This window comes from Mobula hypostoma, chromosome 15, assembly GCF_963921235.1.
Source record: "Mobula hypostoma chromosome 15, sMobHyp1.1, whole genome shotgun sequence".
NCBI lineage: Eukaryota > Metazoa > Chordata > Chondrichthyes > Myliobatiformes > Myliobatidae > Mobula > Mobula hypostoma.
Window position 1 is genome coordinate 43,601,318 of NC_086111.1, and position 19,645 is coordinate 43,620,962.

Below are 19,645 nucleotides of genomic sequence, written 5' to 3' on the forward strand. Positions count from 1 at the left end.
GTATTGCATTGAACTATTGTTGCTAAGTTAGCAAATTTCATGTCACATGCCAGTGATAATAAACCTGATTTTGATTCTGATGTAAGTTACATTGTATATTGAGTTGGAGTTTATAGCTAAAGGAGGAATATTGTGTATTTAATGGTTCAGTAATATTTGAGTAATATTGTAAATACATTGTCTGAGTTAACTTTCTTTGTTTTTTACATAATGCATTGTAGTTTATATGTAAAAGTATGTAAATGGCACACGACATCATTCCACCATGTTATATGCACACTTCTTACTAAAGTAAAAACAAAACAAAGACACACAGCTCCTGGATCTGTGTTTTCTTCAATTAGTTTATGTTTTGGAGTTACAAAATGTAACAAGTCTGACCGTTGATTGCTCAGAATTATAGCTCTTTAAAATAGCATTTTTGCAAGTGAACTATTGTATTCAACAATCAATCTCTTGTGTAAACTTATGTTCTCATCATTTGGCAGTGATAGTAACTGATGGTCACATTTTGGAGCCAGCATGGAAAACTGAAGGGAGCATCGTATACAATATATTCCATTGCACTTTTGGTTTAAGATAATTAGTGCTATTCTATTATAACAACACATTTCTGACCTTTTTAGCATTTAAAACATGGGTAGGTGAAAAGCAAAAGCTCAAATCCTCGTTCAATTCAAGTTACCATATTGGCTATTTTCCCTTTCCTTGCTGTATGGATTTAAACTTAATTTATGCAAGAATACCCAAGCAGCAGTGAACAAGTACTAGTTACAAAGCAGCTATTGTTACGATCGTAATATTACTGTGCCGGTAAGGAATTCAAATAGCATTCAGGCTTTCACCCAAGATCCTCCTTGATTCAAGGAGGATCTTGGGTGAAAGCCTGAATGCTATTTGAATAGATGGAAACCATATATTTTCCATATATTTTACTCCTTTGGCCATTTCCTCACCCATGCTCCAACCTTGACCATATTCCACTCAAGTCTCACTACCACTTTCTAGATGTCTATGATTTGTATTCACATCAAGAAGAAGAAATGCCTTAGCTATTCTTCTCCAAGATACTGTTTGAGTAAGGAATTGATTGTGAATTTTTTCAAGTACAATAATTCTCCCCTTTTAATGAAGATATTTTATGTTAAAATATCTTCAGTAAAAGGATAATCAAGGACACGACCCACCCAGCCAACACACTTTTCGTCCCTCTTCCCTCCAGGAGAAGGCTCAGGAGCTTGAAGACTCGTATGGCCAGATTTGGGAACAGCTTCTTTCCAACTGTGATAAGACCGCTGAACGGATCCTGACCTGGATCTGGGCTGTACCCTCCAAATATCCAGACCTGCCTCTCGGTTTTTTTGCACTACCTTACTTTCCCTTTTCTATTTTCTATTTATGATTTATAATTTAAATGTTTACTATTTACTATCAATTTGTAATCCAAGGAGCGCAAAGCGCAGAATCAATTATCGCTGTGATGATTGTATGCTCTAGTATCAATTGTTTGGCGACAGTAAAGTGAAGTAAATAAGCATTTGCCACAAAAGAACAATTTGTGTGATATTTTATACTTACAAGAATGTCCTGTTAATTTTACAATTTTTTACAAGTGCAACATCATTTTTCAAAAGTCACTATTTAACCACAATAAAGGCTATATTTTATATTTCTCTTCAAAATCAACATATTGGAAATGAATTTTAATTTCAATGCTATCAACAACACACAAAAGAATTCCCAGGTTATTTTCATATTATCAGTGATATTAGTAAGAAGTCTGCCACCATTCAATTTAAATCTGCTCTTGTCAGCAGAGAAGAGTCTGTCACTTTATCAACACTATTGTGGAGGAAACTGTCATTTTGGAAAACATACCATCAAAATGTATTGTATGTGTTTTGGCTCCCTGTGAACTCCTAATATGATATGATGTCTGTCTGATTAGTATCAATAGATGTTTTCTGAATGAGAATCCACTTCAAGTCATAAGCCCAAGCGTCAACAGTATAAAAGCAGGATACTTCGGAGCCAACTGTAAGGCCATTAGTTCTCAAATACTCCTGACTGTAAATTAAAGCCTCTTTGAGATACGTGGAATTCTATTGGTGCTACCATTTACCACCAAAAATTGCTTCTAAAATGACTTTCAAAAATTTATATCTTTAACTTCTATTCCTTTCTTTCTGTCCAGTCACCACAGAAAATGGCTAAACGAAACACAGTTAATTGTATATTTTTGAATGAATGCATTACTATTTGCTCCCAGCCTAAAGCCAACAATCCTTGGAAAGAGAATCCTGGATTCTTAAGCTGCAGGCAACCATTTATTAAGCAAAACTCTAAAATGAAAGCAACTTTCAGGTTATGGTTACAAACTCTCCAATTTGTCACAAGATCCACTTGATGTAATGGTTATTTTACGCCGAGGTTAAGCTATGAAAGTCAAGGTCAACTTCTGTTCATTTTCAACAAGATTAAAGAGAGAAGCTGTTGAACCAGACCCCATATTAAATATACGATTCTCGTTTAAGATAGTATATTCTGACTTTTCTTTTATATAATATTTTATTATGAGATAATTTTCAATAGCTTGCAACATAACAATTGCAATGAGAAACAGAAACAACAAGTGAATGTTCTGTGAAGTGTAGGCTAAGGGGCTATGAATTGTCATGAAAGGGCATTATGTTCCACCTACCCTTGTTATTATATCCTGTTACAGGCAATAATAACTTGAAACTTCATTGTCCCATTGGCTTTCCACCCTTGGAGTTTTCATCAATTAATATTATTTTGTTCATCATCCTTTTTGTTACAAAGTATTAGTGACTCAAGGTCCACTTATTGCCTTAGCATCATTGTTACATTGCTGGCTAACTGCATGGAATCTCTCAACACGCACGTCCTATGTTACTCTGTTTCCCTCACTTCATCTTTGCCCCGACCCGTTCCCATCTAGCCACTTGCAAAATTTCTGATGCTGGCCTCGATCCGGGAAAAGGGTCTTTCTTACAGCATCCTGCAGTTTCTAGGGACATGTCTGAAATGCAAAGTAAGCATTGGCAGTGAAGAATGATTTGATGTATTTGAATTTGGCATGGTTTTGTAATTTGTTGATTTTAGACGAGTGGAAGGTTCAACAAAAGTGAGACAAACTTACTGTACATGCTTCGAAAGAAAAGTGAGTGCATAATTGAAGCAAATGGGGATATGTGGAGGAGATTAATTTTAGATTACCTTTACGAGGAGCTGGAACTACCTTGGCAAATATAACAATGCAAGAAGCTGTGCCTAAAGCCCACTGATGTAAAATGTATGCATCAGAATCATGGACTGTGAACTACTTGCAGCAGGTTCCTTTAGATAGGATGACCACTTGTAGAAATTCTATCCTGATTGTGCTAAATGTAGAAACATAATTGTGTCTTCACATCGTACTTTGCTTATTGAAGTCAATGGAATCAAATTTCCAAAGCGGAATACAATTTGCAGCAGTTACTAACTACATTCCTTTGGTGCAAGCCATTTTCCTTGCATGTCATTTTTTATGTGTCTAGTCTGCAAGCCACTTTGCTTAGGTTGCATTTATTATATAGGCTAAGCACGTTTGGATTTTTTCCTATTTTGCAGTTCCTTTCCCTTATTATTCTTGGCTGCTGCGGCCATTTATATAGCATCTTAGAAATCCATATGGGTGAAATTTCATCTGATGGTCCAGATGAAGATGATCACTTTATGAAAGGGTAACAAAGGAGGATTTCAAAATATTCACAGCTGTTAATCCCAAAACCATTGCCCACAAGAATGAAAAATCATCAACTCTAATGAAGGATAAAGCAGATAATGAGGTGTTAATATATCATTTATCTAATTTTTCTTTTTTTTTGAAGCATAAACAAAATTGCAGCCTGCAATGTGCTGCAACTTTTCAGGTAATTTTGGGATATTATTGTACCTGTATTTAGGAAATTCTATCCAAAATAGCCCGTACTTGTTACTTCAGAGTAAAGCTCGTCCCTCAGCTAGAATGTTAGCAAAGCAGATATTCTGTTGTTAACTTTTATGCAACTTAACCTCCCCTGCATTGTAACAGGTACAATTTTATCTCAAGATGAAATAAAGCATTGCAGAAAACCTAACCATATGATTGATGGTGAATGTGGGAGAGATGTTCAATATCCGGTGTTTAAAATACACTCTCTTTTTAGTGTAGCATATCTGGACCAGTACAAGCAGTTAAGTAGTTATGTTTTATGGCTGAACTCAGAGTACTTGTCTAAATTTATTTGTTCCCTATTTGTTCCAAAGGTTGCCTTGACCAGTTAGGAATTTCAGCATTACACCAGTGTGATGACATAGAAGGAAGAGACAACAAAATGATTACTTTTCCATTACTTAATAGTTTCATCTGAAGTAATGAAAATTCCAATCATTCCATGTCTATAAAATAATCGAACATATTACTATATATATATATATAGTGGTGGTAGCCGGGTACTTATTAAATACTCCCAAACGCGTACATCTCAAATAACCTCCGACAACTAAGTCCGGTTCCTGGACTTCACATGTTGCTTAGCTACTAAGCCTGGTGGAACCGTTTCTACTGACAGGAGAAGGGGGAAAGATGGGTTACTGGCACCTTAAAACCCAGCCCTTTGGCCAGATGGGGATCATCAGCCTTGGTGGGCAGCTCATTAGAAGAAGAAAAACTATGATATCAAATCTCCACTGCCTTGTGGCTATACCAACTCATGAGGAAGGCTTAGGGAGTAAACCCAGGGGAAAATCCAGAGCTGGAGTCTCTGAGAAGCTCTATATTGAGTTCAATGCTGACTGGCAGCTCCTGAGACACCATTGGTGCAAAACCTTATTGGTCCCCGCCGTTCCTTTGGACTCATCATTGCATGGAGCGGGGAGCCTGCTACATGGGCAACAGCTTCCTCTCCATATTGTACTGCCTTGGCTTGCTTATCACGTAGACAATATCCATGTTCTTTCTTAATGTAAATAATCACCTGCAAAACTTTCCATTTGGATGGTTTATAAACATTGAAAAATGCTAACAAATGCAACATGCTCTTTAGAACTGATTCTTTTTGTAAATAGATTCTTTTAAGAACCTCTTAGATAGGTCTATGGAGCTTAGAAAAATAGGGGGCTATGCGCTAGGGAAATTGTAGGCAGCTTCTAGAGTAGGTTATATGGTCTGCACAACATTGTGGGCTGAAGGCTCTGTAATATGCTGTAAACGTCTATGTTCTATGTTCTATGTAAAGGGTCCCCGTTTTTGAATTCAGCTGAGAATGTCTTTAAATAAAATCTACATGTACATAACCTTGGTTAAATTAACTTGTGGCCTTCTACTAGGAGGAGGAGAAGATGACAGCGCGACACAGCACGTGCGGCCACTCTGGTGAATGATATCTGTTATGTGTCAAGTAGAGTACCGTGCACAATTCTGATCTGATGGAGACAGACGTGAGAGTATGAAGGAACATCAGGAGAAACTTCTGAAATGCCCGCTTCGCTGCCACTGCTACTGTGTGATACGGAATCTTTGGAGGAGAAGACCCCGAATCCTCGGCTTTGCTTGTTTCGGCGGCCAGGGTGAGGTCGAAGGCACTTGGCAGAGGATGGCGCTTGGGAGGCTGTATCGGAGGGGCTGGTGGGAGGCTCGAAGTTTTCGGACGGGCGGACTCAGAGTCAGCTGTGATCGGGTGCTTCCAATCGGCAGTTGTCGGTGCCTGGAGGTTTATGGCAGGGAGTTTCTCCCTTTTGCCGCCTGCTATCGGGGACTATCGGGAGTCAATCATGACTTTGAGACTTTTTTTTACCGTGCCCATGGTCTGCTCTTTATCAAATTACGGTATTGCTTTGCATTGCTGTAACTATATGTTATGATTATGTGGTTCTGTCAGTGTTAGTCTTTGGTTTGTCCTGTTTTTCTGTGATATCATTCTGGAGGAACATTGTATCATTTCTTAATGCATGCATTTCTAAATGACAATAAACGAGGACTGAGTGTTCTCATAATCTAACCTGCTGTTGCAGTTTTCCATGGACAGAATTTGTAGAAACAAGAAAATTTTTCATAAAAAGTTGTAACAAATTACTCAAACATTTGTAAATTACTCGAGGTAACACAATATAATTGGGACATGATACGATTAAAGTGACGGTGAGGGGGTGGCAAATTTATCACCTAAATGAACTGAGGTAGAATAGAGAGGGGTCATACATTGAAAGGAGGGTGGAAATCCAGCACATACCTAGGAACCTTGGGGTTTTGGTCATGCTGGATTTGCGGATTTTCCACACTATTAGACCTTATTTTGACTGATACACCAACACCATTTATACCAGGTTATATGGTAGTTTAATATAATTTCCAAAGAACCAGGTGAATTGAAAGGGAGCATGGAGAACAGGGCCCTGGGGTGAGTTTTAAAAGGGTCAGGGGATTAGGGCCTTAGTGAGTTAAACAAAGTGAGGGAATGGGCCATGGGTGAGTTTACAGGGAGTATGGGAAATAGAAGCAGGTGAGTCAGATGCTGAACCACCAAGATTACCAAACTATAGGGTGGTAGGATGATCAAAGTTTTACTGTATAAATCTGTATTAGTTTGAGCCTCTTTACCTCAGCTGCAGTAATAAGGTCCTGTATCCAGATTTACTGAAAATTAAGCTGTGCGTGCATGCTCGCAATTGACTAGACTCAATTTCATTTAAAGGCTCAATGTAAGCATGAGATTTGCTGGAGCCAGGATCTGGCAGCATGACAGAGAAAGAGAAGAAAATGGACTGCAGATGCACAAAGGCTGCACCTCGCTTCAGAGGCTCATCACGATCTCACAGTGGAGGTTATGAGTACTTCATCTGCTCTCAGGGAAGAAAGAAACAAGCTTTGTGATGAAGAAGACATCAGTGGAGCTAGCCAATGAAATGAGCAGCAGGAAAGTGGCTCTTGCATTCAGGGTCACAAGATCTAATCACTAATCTAAGCTAAGTGTGTAACAGTTAGAACATGGGAAATAAGATCAGGAGCTGCCTAGGAGTAAGCTTGCTCCAAACAGTAATATCATTGTCGACCTGGTCATTGGCCTCAACTGCAATTTGCTGTCACATTTCCATAACCCATGCTTATCTTGCAATCCATAAAAGCCACTTTGACCTTGGCAGTTGCGAAACACCAATACCCTTCTGAGGTAAAGAATTGTGAGACTGGAAAATTCCTTTTCCACTCAATCATGAATGGACATCCATTTAGCCTGTGGCTATGCTTCTTAGCTTTACAATCCCTGCAAAGGGAAACATCCTCACAACACTTAGGTTGCAAAGCTCCCATGTGTTTCAATACGATTACCTCTCATTTTCACAAACTCTAAAAAGTATACTGTAGGTCCAGTCTAATTAATATTTCTTCATAAGGCAATTCCTTCATCCCAAGAATCAGCCTCGTCAACCATCTCTGTACTGACTCCAAGTATGTTTTTTACCTAAATAAGTACTGCAGGTGAATTTACTAAAGCCTGGCACAGTTGTAATGAGACATCCCGACATTTGCACTTCTTGAGGCAATCAGTGCCTCCTGTAGGCACCACTGATGGCAGAGAAAGGTGCGCCTGTGAAGTACTGAGCTGAATCCATGACTCTCTACACCTTAACATGAGGAATTCTGCAGATGCTGGAAATTCAAGCAACACACATCAAAGTTGCTGGTGAATGCAGCAGGCCAGGCAGCATCTCCAGGAAGAGGTACAGTCGACGTTTCAGGCCGAGACCCTTCGAGTCCTGACGAAGGGTCTCAGCCTGAAATGTCGACTGTACCTCTTCCTAGAGATGCTGCCTGGCCTGCTGCGTTCACCAGCAACTTTGATGTGCGTTACTCTCTACACCTTCTTGTGTTCCTGTGCATTCAAGTTGCCTGTTGTTTGTATCATTTGGTTTTATTGTGCTTGCGCTCATTTCAATAAATTGTTTCAATAGATTCTACTATGAGCAATGAAATAAGTACTTAAGCAGTTGTATTATTGACTTATATATTAAACCATGTAAACTTAACCCTCATCATTCTCTACACATATATTCAGATGGCCTACCTCCCAACACCCTAAGAAGTTCTGAAATCATTATCTGTTCAGGAAAAGTATGATGAATGATATGCTATGGTACAACATTGAGAAGGATGAAGTGTTGAGGGGAGACTGAGAGGCAACTAGGGGACGTGAAGTAGAGTAGGTAAAACTGAGGAACAGGAAGGAATGGAGAGAGATTGGAATGGGAGAGTTGGGGAGAAGATTGAGGAAGATCTTGTGTTTCTGTTCATCTGTGCCCACTACTACCATGTTTCCAATTCTCTTAGACCTTCTTAGCATTGTGCTCGCGTGGTTGCTGCTCTTCAAAAGAAATTGATGCAGAATAATTATGTGCTCCTCAGGGCTGGAGTGGAGATGGGCCTGTATTACTGCCCAACTGGTTTAACACTTTAAAGGCCATTTCATGTTCCTTGTCAATATATCCATGGAAATGTATCTATTCTATTTTGATTTAAAAGAACATTTCAACATCCATATTAATATTTTTCTTTTTTTAAAATGAGCATTGAAATGAAAGAGAAATGTAATATAGTCCCAAACCTCACATTAATCCCTCAAATAATCACTTGGCAACATTAAAGTATTTAAGAAAAATAACTATCATTTACTGTACATTCATAACAAATGTCAGAACATGTTTCCCCAGTCGCACACAATTATTACTTTCATCCAGTAAAAGAGTTATCACTTCACTAAACTAAGCTTTGAATAATTCCACTGAAAGAATCTTTGAAATCAAGAATAAGAAATTTGTTCCACTAGTGAAGGCAAATTATAGTCATTGGTAATCAGATAAAGTTACAGAAGGGAATTCCCTTGGACCTCCTCGGGAATACTCCATTTAGCTCTGACTTTCCACCCACCAAGACCTAGCAACTGTGTCATTCCAGGCTGCAGCCTCAGAAAACCATGAGAGTATTGTCAGACACCAGCACAGTGCAGATGATTGTTTCCTGCTGGATGGCTGCTGTGTCCCAGCATGCGATTCTTCAGATGACAGCAAATGGTTAACCCGCAGGCATGGGAGTGTCTCATTCAGTTCCCAGCACTTAGAAAGAAACAATGATCTAAACCTGAACATGTCACTGGACCTCAGAAATATGAATACAGTGCTTATCTCTCTCAGTGCACATCAAACAACTGAATAGCACTTCTCATCGATTGTCTATCATATTCTTTAAGAGGTGATAGGTCACATTGAGCAAGCTGCGGGGCATGGCATCAAAGAAGAAGAAAGCTCCTGTTCCCTCATTCAGACCCAGGTGTAACTCTGGAGAGGTTTTAAAGCAACAGCCTGAACAGCTTTAAACAGGGGTTTGCTCAAAAGATTTTGTTAGGCCCAGGGCTTTCTGGTGGCAGAATGCACATTAAGCTGTGAATGTTCTTATTACCTGGTCGGTCAGGAAAATGAAAACTTCCGTTTTAATGCTTTGGTGGTGCTTTTCCCATCCATTCAGGTAGAAGCACATGACTCACCATGGTGCTGCTCTTCTACTGCCTGGCTGTCGTTTTTGTTCCTGCCCATTAATTTTTCCTCCCCAAGTACACCAGAGAAAGATAAAATGCAACAGATGAAAATACCACAGCTAATTCATGCATACTGATGGTCGGGTGTAGTATCTTTGGCCTACATCACTTGTTATATGGTAACAAAAGCCTTCTTTTTGATATAATTCAGTTTCTGTGCCCATGCTGGTTCTCATGCTAGTCTCCTGTAAGACTGATTACATCTTGGGGTTACATGAAATTTGAAACCAATAAAGCTATAGTTTTCTTTGGTTTTTCCTGCAGCAACGAAAAGATTAGTTGGCTTCAATCCTGCAAAAGGTTGTCATTAACCTAATAAGTTCAGGTTCATGTAGCACAGGTTCTATCGTGTCCATGTGCCATTGATGTTCACAGCATCTCCAAGAACCTGGTTCAAGTCTTCTCACAGCACCTCAAAGGTAACTCCAGTTGCCTGTTTATCAAAGACCAGCCCTCAGTGACATTGTAGAGCTACACTGTATATATATATTCTCTACAGGTTATTAATGGCTAATTGGCTCTGTCATCCTGCAAGACTGTATAGTTTATATAGTTCCTTAAAGGTTAACTTGCAGGTTGAGTCAGTGATAAGGAAGGCAAATGTAATGTTAGCATTCACTTTGAGAGGACTAGAATAAAAGAGCAAAGATGTGAATTGAAGCTGAGGCTTTATGAGGCTGCTCTTGGAGTATTGTGAGCAGTTTTGGGCCCCTTATCTAACAAAAGGGGTGCTGGCATTGGAGACGGTCGAGAGGGGGTTCACGAGAATAATTTCAGGAATGAAACAGTGAACATTTGAGGAGTGTTTGATGGCTCAGGGCCTGTATTTGCTAGAGTTTAGAAGAATGAGGAGGAAACCATTGAAACCTATTGAGTATCAAAGAGCCTAGACAGAGAAGATGTGGAGAAGACATTTCCTTTAGTGGGTGAGTCTGGAACCAGAGGGCACAGCCGCAAAATAGAGGGATGTCTATTTAGAACACAGATGAGAAGGAATTTCTTTAGCCAGAGGGTGATGAATCTGTTGGATGGCTGTGGAGGCCAGGTCATTGAGTATATTTAAAGGAGAAGTTGATCGTTCTTGGTTAGTCAGGATGTCAAATGTTATGGGGAGAAGGCAGGAGGATTGGGCTGAGAGGGATAATAAGTCAGTCGTAATGGAATGACAGAGCAGATTGAAGGGCCAAGTGGCCTAATTCTGCACCTATGTCTCCAGGTTTTAGTCAGAGGTCAAAAGAAAAATGCTTTAAGAAATGCTACCCAGTACTTAGCCATTCCAGGATCAGCAACCCCAACCAACCCCCACTTCCCCCACTTCTACTTTGATCAGGTGATTTTTTCAGTTGCTGTGTTTCACTGTTATTTCCGACTTTCCAAAGTGTATCATCAGCAAGAGCCCAAGACACTCACAGCTGCTGCCCAACAGGCCATTTCTAAGAGAGCAATGGGCACTGAGCAGGCTAATCGAAGGGGAGGGATTGTGAAGCAACAGTTTCAGTGCAGGAAAAAAGGCTTTCACTGAACTGCCCAGCGTGAAGTACATCCAACGTCATTAACAAACTGCTTTGCACTGAATGCAGCAAGAAAACTTCCTCTTTGAATAAATACAAAACAGTTTATTGACAGTTTATTCATGACACTTTTCTTCATCTGCCTAAACTGAGAATAATGCTACATCCAACTAATTGGCTCAAGTGCAGGTGCAAGTCTTCAGTGAATTCAATAAAGTAAGTAATCCATCAAATTTTGAATGGTCCTGTGTCCCAGGTGCTCAAAGGACCTTTCAGAATTCTGATCAAATTATGTCTAACTTCCATGAAGAAAATCTTTCCCAAATGTTCCAGTATAAATTAGAAATATTAATTAATTCTAATTTTGCATACTTTGTTTTCTTCTTGTCTGCATTAAATTGTTTCACTACTTCAGAACCTTCACCCAGCATCTAACCATTCTGCTTAATTTTTCTTTAAGATTACATTAGGAAGACATAAGAAGCTCCCAGGAGTTGAAAGGGCATTATTCCTGAAATGGAATTCTCACATTCCTGAACTATTAAAGCTCTGCTGTCAATTTCTGAAGCCATCTGGATCTCCAGATTAGATTACATATCTTATAGCTGTTCATTCCCGGAGAATGGTTATTTTAGCGCAGATGCAGCGCGTAAAATATCACATTCAATACTTCTTGCACCTGTGAGTTAATCATTGTGACATGGTTTTTCCTGCCACAATTCATTCTTAAAGAAACAAAGGCCCAGCTTACATTTGAATTGGAAGTGTGATTTTCTGAAAGTTTGCAGCAGATTCTCTCTGAAGCAGAGACTGCAGAGGATGAATCTATTGATTAATTTACAAAGTGCAAAATCCTAAAAGAGCTATAGCTGACTGCACTGGGATTTCCAGACTTTCTAAGTAAAGTATCAAAGATTATTAGAGAAATAAAAGATCATTGTGTAACATGCAACATAGCGTCAATGATGCAACTCTCTGGTGAGCCTCTTCACCATTTCCCATCCCCTTGACCCTCTCTCATGTTATCTCCTTGCCCACCTATCACCTCCCTCTGGTGCTCCATACCCCTCCCCCTTTCTTCTTTCTTCCGTGGCCTTCTGTCTCTTTCACCAATCAACTTCCTAGCTCTTTGCTTAATCCCTACCCCTCCAAGTTTCACCTATCACCCGGCATTTCTCTATCCCCTCCTCACCCCCCGCCCCCAAATCTATTCCTAAACGTTTTTTCTCCAGTCCTGCCGAAGGGTTTCAGCACGAAATGTCGACTGTACTTTTTTCCGTAGATGCTGCCTGGCCTGCTGAGTTCGTCCAGCATTTTGTGTGTGTTTAACATCAATGATGGTTGATTGGAGATTCCAATGAGAAAGCAAAATCCTAAAGATCCCCATCCCTAACCGGTTAATAATATTATAGATAGAGACTAACTTAAAGAAAATGCATATGGTTACACTAAGAATGGTAGCAAGTGATAGGACAGAATATATATAAACGTAACAAGTGACTAAAAGGTTAATAAGAAAAGGAATAGTGTAGGAGATAAAGCTGGCCTGACAGAATGAAACAGTTAGCATTAGGAAGAGAATTAGAGAATTGGCACTGAACTAAATGTCAGAGCTGCTGGCTAACGAGTCACTGGTTTCTCATGAATTTCATTCCAGGTTATAAAAAGAAGTAACTGATGGGATGGTTGATGAGTAACATTTAATTTTCCAAAATTTTCTGCATCAAAAGTAAGTTTCATGTCTCAGAGCCTTCATCAGAACTGGGAAAGAGTTAGTAAGAGTTAGTAACTGGGCAAGTTAGTAAGTTAGTTTTAAATAACCAAGTGGAGGGAGGTGGAGGAGTGAACAATTTGGAATACCCTTCCTGATCTTCTCGGCTATTTAAAACCGACTTGTTTTCTCTCTTTCCCAGTTCTAACAAAGGGTTGCGGACCTATTTATCAACTCTTTGTCCTTCGACAGATGCTGCTTCACCATGTTCTCTGCTATTTAAAATCCACTTGATCTCTCTCTTTCCTGGTTCTGACTGAGCGTCTTGAACCTAACTATAAATTCTTTTTCTTTCCACAGATGCTGCACAACGCACTGAGTATTTTCTAGGCTCTTTTCAGGTTCCAGCACAGGTTGCAGTGTGGTGCTTAGTGATGAGAGAGTGAGCAAGCTGGTAGTGTTTGCCACTTCATAAGATGGCATTGCATCTAGTTTTAAGAAAACAAAGTCAGTGAATCTGACAGATTCTCTAAAACCGACAGCAAATCTAAAACTGGAAGTGTTTAATCCTATATTAGCTAATGATGTCTAGCAACCTCTCTGGTGATTCACACTTTGAAATAAAAGATGCATCTCTGCCAGCAAATATTGACATGATCAGCTGAGTAAGACTCTGAATTTGAACATACAGTACGATGATGGAAATGTTCAACAGGTAATGTATCCTATTTCTCTGCATAGAGAGAGAGAGTAAAACAGAGTTAACTTTTTGATTTATCCTTTATCTGTTTTTGTATAACCAGGACATACGTTCTACTCTTCTATGAAATAGAAATGAAGCTCAAAGCAACCCATTATACCAGCTGTGAATACATTTTTAAAGGAGTGCCAAACTTAATACAAACGTTTATGAGTAACTAGTACAAAAAAGCTGAACAAGCAAAGCTGAATTATAAATGTTCATAATGGGCTTTTCAAATGCATTTCTGTCTGCACACAGCTCCTAGCAACCCTGGATATTTACTTTATATGAGCTGGTTCATGGTTCAGTCCCACTCTGCTGCAAGCTTGAAGAAATTGTTGTATTGTTGCTTTGTTTAAAAGTTGCAGCTGGGAAACAGCTGCCATTTCCAGGACTACTAGAGTTTCTAGCTGGAAAGGTACTAGATGGGCAGAATACCAGTATAAACAGAATGTTCCATTCTCCAAGGTGCTCTGTATCCTTTCTCTGTGAAATAACTTTAAATGTACTTTTCTTTTGGCATAATTTGTGTTATTTACTATGCAAGACTACTGCACTTCTTTCAATAGCACAAGAGTAAAACAAAAATTATCTTCAATAACAATAGCAACTTGCAAAAATAAGATGCTTTTATAGCATAAGCATCTCTGAGCAGTCATCAAAAGCAATAGAAACAGAAACATTTTGGTCTAGAGAGGTGACGGTGCAATAAAGCTAATTGTCATCCGCATATGGACGAAATCTGGCTTTGTGTTTTTCAAGGAGCAACTTGCTGATGAAGAATAGAAGAGAAACTGGAATGAACAGTCCATGAGTGGAAATTGATACTATTACAGATGGATAAGAATGGAACCATGCAAGCGAATAAATTAATACTTGTAACTGTGAGCATGCAATTAATACTTCAACCCTTATGTACATTCTTTTGGATCTTCCATCTAGCAAAATATTAATTGTCACTTTTTAAATTATTTCTGTAAAATGATACCTTGCAAAAATATTTTAAATTGAACAAACCAATCCAATTCAATAAAATGGATTAAAATGCAGTTTTTAACATGTGTATGTTTAACAATGAAATTGAATACTTTTTCCTAACTTTGCTCTTAATTCTTCTACAAACGTGACCAATGTTCACCAGCAACATTCTCAAAAAGCATACAACTTGGAGATAGTTCTTCTATTAGTTTACAGACAAAAAGGAACCAAATTCAAAGTAAATTATCTGCCACCAAACACGTCACATTTCTAATGAATCCAACTGGCAGAACATCACAAAGTCATCAATACAAACAACCACATGAACTGAAATGAACAGAAGAAAATTGGAAGTTTTTTGGCCTGATGCTACTTCTTAAGAATATTTTAAAATGTACACTTGTTAATTTACATTGGTAATATTGTGTTTGATTCTCAAGAAGTTTTGTTTTTATTTAGTGGTTAATCTACATTAAGAACATAGAATAGTACAGCACAGTACAGGCCCTTCAGCCCACAATGTTGTGCCAACCCTCAAACCCTGCCTCCCATATAACCCCGCAACTTAAATTCCTCCATATACCTGTCTAGTAGTCTCTTAAATTTCACCAGTGTATCTGCCTCCACCACTGACTCAGGCAGTACATTCCACGCACCAACCACTCTCTGAGTAAAAAACCTTCCTCCAATATCCCCCTTGAACTTCCCACCCCTTACCTTAAAGCCATGTCCTCTTGTATTGAGCAGTGGTGCCCTGGGGAAGAGGCGCTGGCTATCCACTCTATCTATTCCTCTTAATATCTTGTATACCTCTATCATGTCTCATCCTCCCTCTCTCCAAAGAGTAAAGCACTAGCTCCCTTAATCTCTGATCATAATCCATACTCTCTAAACTAGGCAGCATCCTGGTAAATCTCCTCTGGACCCTTTCCAATGCTTCCACATCCTTCCTATAGTGAGGCGACCAGAACTGGACACAGTACGCCAAGTGTGGCCTAACCAGAGTTTTATAGAGCTGCATCATTACCTCGCGACTCTTAAACTCTATCCCTAGACTTATGAAAGCTAACACCCCATAAGCTTTCTTAACTACCCTATCTACCTGTGAGGCAACTTTCAGGGATCTGTGGACATGTACCCCGAGATCCCTCTGCTCCTCCACACTACCAAGTATCCTGCCATTTACTTTGTACTCTGCCTTGGAGTTTGTCCTTCCAAAGTGTACCACCTCACACTTCTCCGGGTTGAATTCCATCTGCCACTTCACAGCCAACTTCTGCATCCTACCAATGTCTTTCTGCAATCTTCGACAATCCTCTACACTATCCACAACACCACCAACATTTGTATCGTCTGCAGACTTGCCAATCCACCCTTCTACCCCCACATCCAGGTCGTTAATAAAAATCATGTAAAGTAGAGGTCCCAGAACAGATCCCTGTGGGACACCACTAGTCACAACCCTCCAATCCGAATGTACTCCCCCCACCACGACCCTCTGCCTTCTGCAGGCAAGCCAATTCTGAATCCACCTGGCCAAACTTCCCTGGACCCCATGCCTTCCGACTTTCTGATTAAGCCTATCTTGTGGAACCTTGTCAAATGCCCTACTAAAATCCATATAGAGCACATCCACTGCACTACCCTCATCTATATGCCTGGTCACCTCCTCAAAGAATTCTGTTGGGCTTGTTAGACACGATCTGCTTTTCACAAAGCCATGCTGACTGTCCCTGATCAGATCAATATTCTCTAAATGCCCATAGTTCCTATCTCTAAGAATCTTTTCCAACAGCTTTCCCACCACAGATGTAAGGCTCACTGGTCTATAATTACCCGGACTATCCCTACTACCTTTTTTGAACAAGGGGATAACATTCACCTCCCTCAAATCCTCCAGTACCATTCCCGTGGACAATGAGGACATAAAGATCCTAGCCAGAGGCTCAGCAATCTCTTCCCTCACCTTGTGGAGCAGCCTGGGGATTATTCTGTCAGGCCCCGGGGGCTTCTCCGTCCTAATGTATTTTAACAACTCCAACACCTCCTCTCCCTTAATATCAACATGCTCCAGAACATCAACCTCACTCATATTGTCCTCACCGTCATCAAGTTCCCTCTCATTGGTGAATACCAAAGAGAAGTATTCATTGAGGACCTCGCTCACTTCCACAGCCTCCAGGCACATCTTCCCACCTTTATCTCTAATCGGTCCTAACTTCACTCCTGTCATCCTTTTGTTCTTCACATAATTGCAGAATGCCTTGGGGTTTTCCTTTACCCTAATCACCAAGGCCTTTTCATGCCCCCTTCTTGCTCTTCTCAGCCCCTTCTTAAGCTCCTTTTGCTACCCTATATTCCTCAATAGACCCATCTGATCCTTGCTTCCTAAACCTCATGTATGCTGCCTTCTTCCACCTCCTTGTCACCCATGGTTCTATCTTCCTCACTGGGACAAATTTATCCCTAACATCCTGCAAGAGATCCTTAAACATCAACCACATGTCCATAGTACATTTCCCTGCGATCCCAATTCACACCCGCAAGTTCTAGCCTTATAGCCTCATAATTTGCCCTTCCCCAATTAAAAATTTTCCTGTCCTCTCTGATTTTATCCTTTTCCATGATAATGCTAAAGGCCAGGGAGCGGTGGTCTCTGTGTCCCAGATGCTCATCCACTGAGAGATCTGTTACCTGACCTGGTTCATTACCTAATACTAGATCTAGTATGGCATTCCTCCTAGTTGGCCTGTCAACATACTGTGACAGGAATGCATCCTGGACACACTTAACAAACTTTGCCCCATCTAAACCCTTGGAACTAATCAGGTGCCAATCAATATTAGGGAAACAACTAATATTTAGTTGCTATGTTTAGTTAACAAATAATTAGGGAAACATATAGCCAAACAACTTCGAGGAAACATGAGACAACATGTCCTCACATCAAGGTGTAAATTATATTTTCCACTTTCCCTTTGATTTTGGTGCATGCTTCTGTCTCTGTAAAGTAAAGTAATACATTTGCTGGGATGTTTTGCTGAATGGTAGATTAAACCAACTCAAATGGTACCTGATTAGTGACCAGATATTTCCTCAAAGCCAGCTCTGAACTACTAGTAGATGTCCATGAGGGTCCCTGTATGGAGCTCTACACTGAACTCCATTTTGGCTGGTACATCATGTTAACCTTGATTACAATTTTAGTTAAGTCTAATGTGATCTTTCTAGGATGGGTTTAAGTACTCAAGTCTTCAACAATGGCTCAATTGGGACTGCCATTGGAAAATATGTTTGGCAGATATTTTTTCTCTTACAGAATAAATCTCCATAAACTCATAATTGCACCAATTGTGTGCATGATGTCAGTGTTACAACAGTGAAACATGGCTCTTCTCCATTTCCCAGCAAAACAAGATTTGGCAAAGCATTTTAAAACAGAAAGCTTCTTTTACGTTTCAAGTGATTGTTACGCGTCAACGGGCAGATGCCAATTTCTTCAGCTGCAAGTATTCTCTGGAATAATTATTGCCTCTTCACTGCTTTGGCTTAAATTCTATGATGTGATGTCTGCTATGTCAAGTGGAAGTTTTCTAAATAATGATGATTTGTGAGGATATATGACACTCAAATACCACATGAGAATATTTTCAACTTCACACTGTAAATAGCAATCACCTTGCCTTGGATGTGGATAGGTACTAGCCAAAAAAAATCATAATCATTTCATAAACTAGAGAAAATCTGCAGATGTTGGAAATCAAAGTAATACACATGAACTGCTGGAGGAACTCAGCAGGCCAGGCAGCGTCTATGGAAAAGAGTAAACAGTCAATGTTTCAGGTCAAGATCCTTCATCAGGGACATCATTTCATGTTCAGCAACTTACCTAGCCCTAATACATCAAGATGGTTGATCACCATGGTTTACGATTCCAGTCAACCTTCCAGAGGTAGAGTAGATGTAGCCAATCCCATGCCAGCTGATGTTGTAGGGCCTTACAACCCAGCACAAGCTTCCAGGACCATTGTAGCCAAGTAACATTTCTGAGAAGCGAGGTGCTCCTTCCCACCAATGTGCGAGGAATATGCAAAAGGTTTACGTACAAACACGTGTTACAGGAGAGACAACAACCAGGGCAAGGAAAGGACAACTCTAATGCAATGCTCTTAAAATATAAAAGGTGGCCATAGAAAGCAACAGAACTTCCCACCTGTATGTAATTGGGAAGTGCTCCATCAGTAAGAGGAAAATGCAATGAAGGAAAAGGAGAATTTTAAACCATTTGTTCATTGTATTTTGACTTCCATTGTAATGCCAGCATTGTTCATTGCTAATCATTCATTGTTGTTCGTTCCTAATTTCTCCTGAAATGATGTTACTGCTAAGAGTTGATGTCTTGGTGGGTTTAGAGTCATACATGTATAGGCCAGACCTGCAAATTTGCTGATGTTATGCAAATTAATCAAATTGCTTTAATGACAGAACAACTGTTTCATTGTTACCATAAGTGAAATAAGCCTTTATTGCAGCTTTATTTAAATGCTCAAGTTTAATTTCCAGCACACATGTTGAAATTTGTACTCTTGCGTCACCAGACAAGGAATTAACCATTGTGCTACTGTGCTTGATAAAAACAGCAAAAGACCTAATATAATTAAAGGAAAAAGTACAATTGCCTGGACAGCTTTCTCCAGGTTATCAGGAGCACCAGCCGGACGTATGCATTGCCATTTCTGGGAGAAGAAAAAAAAATTACCTTTTCATCAGGCAAGCATTAAGAATGAAGCACAAAGCACTTTGTATTGGACAAAATCATCTTTAACATGTGGTCATGATCAATAAGTCAGCATCAAGTTCCTTTGCAGGACAGCTGCATTCTGAGCTACTCTCGCCGTCCTATTTAATGCATCCCCACTTCTTGTTTCACAATACTTACCTAGTCAGGACATCTACCTAACATTTGTATGCCCTACCACACCATGATGTACTCCTCAACATGCAAGACTCATGTTCACGTCTCACAGCCTGCAGACAACACAGCAATATGACCTCTTATCACACTTTGATTCTA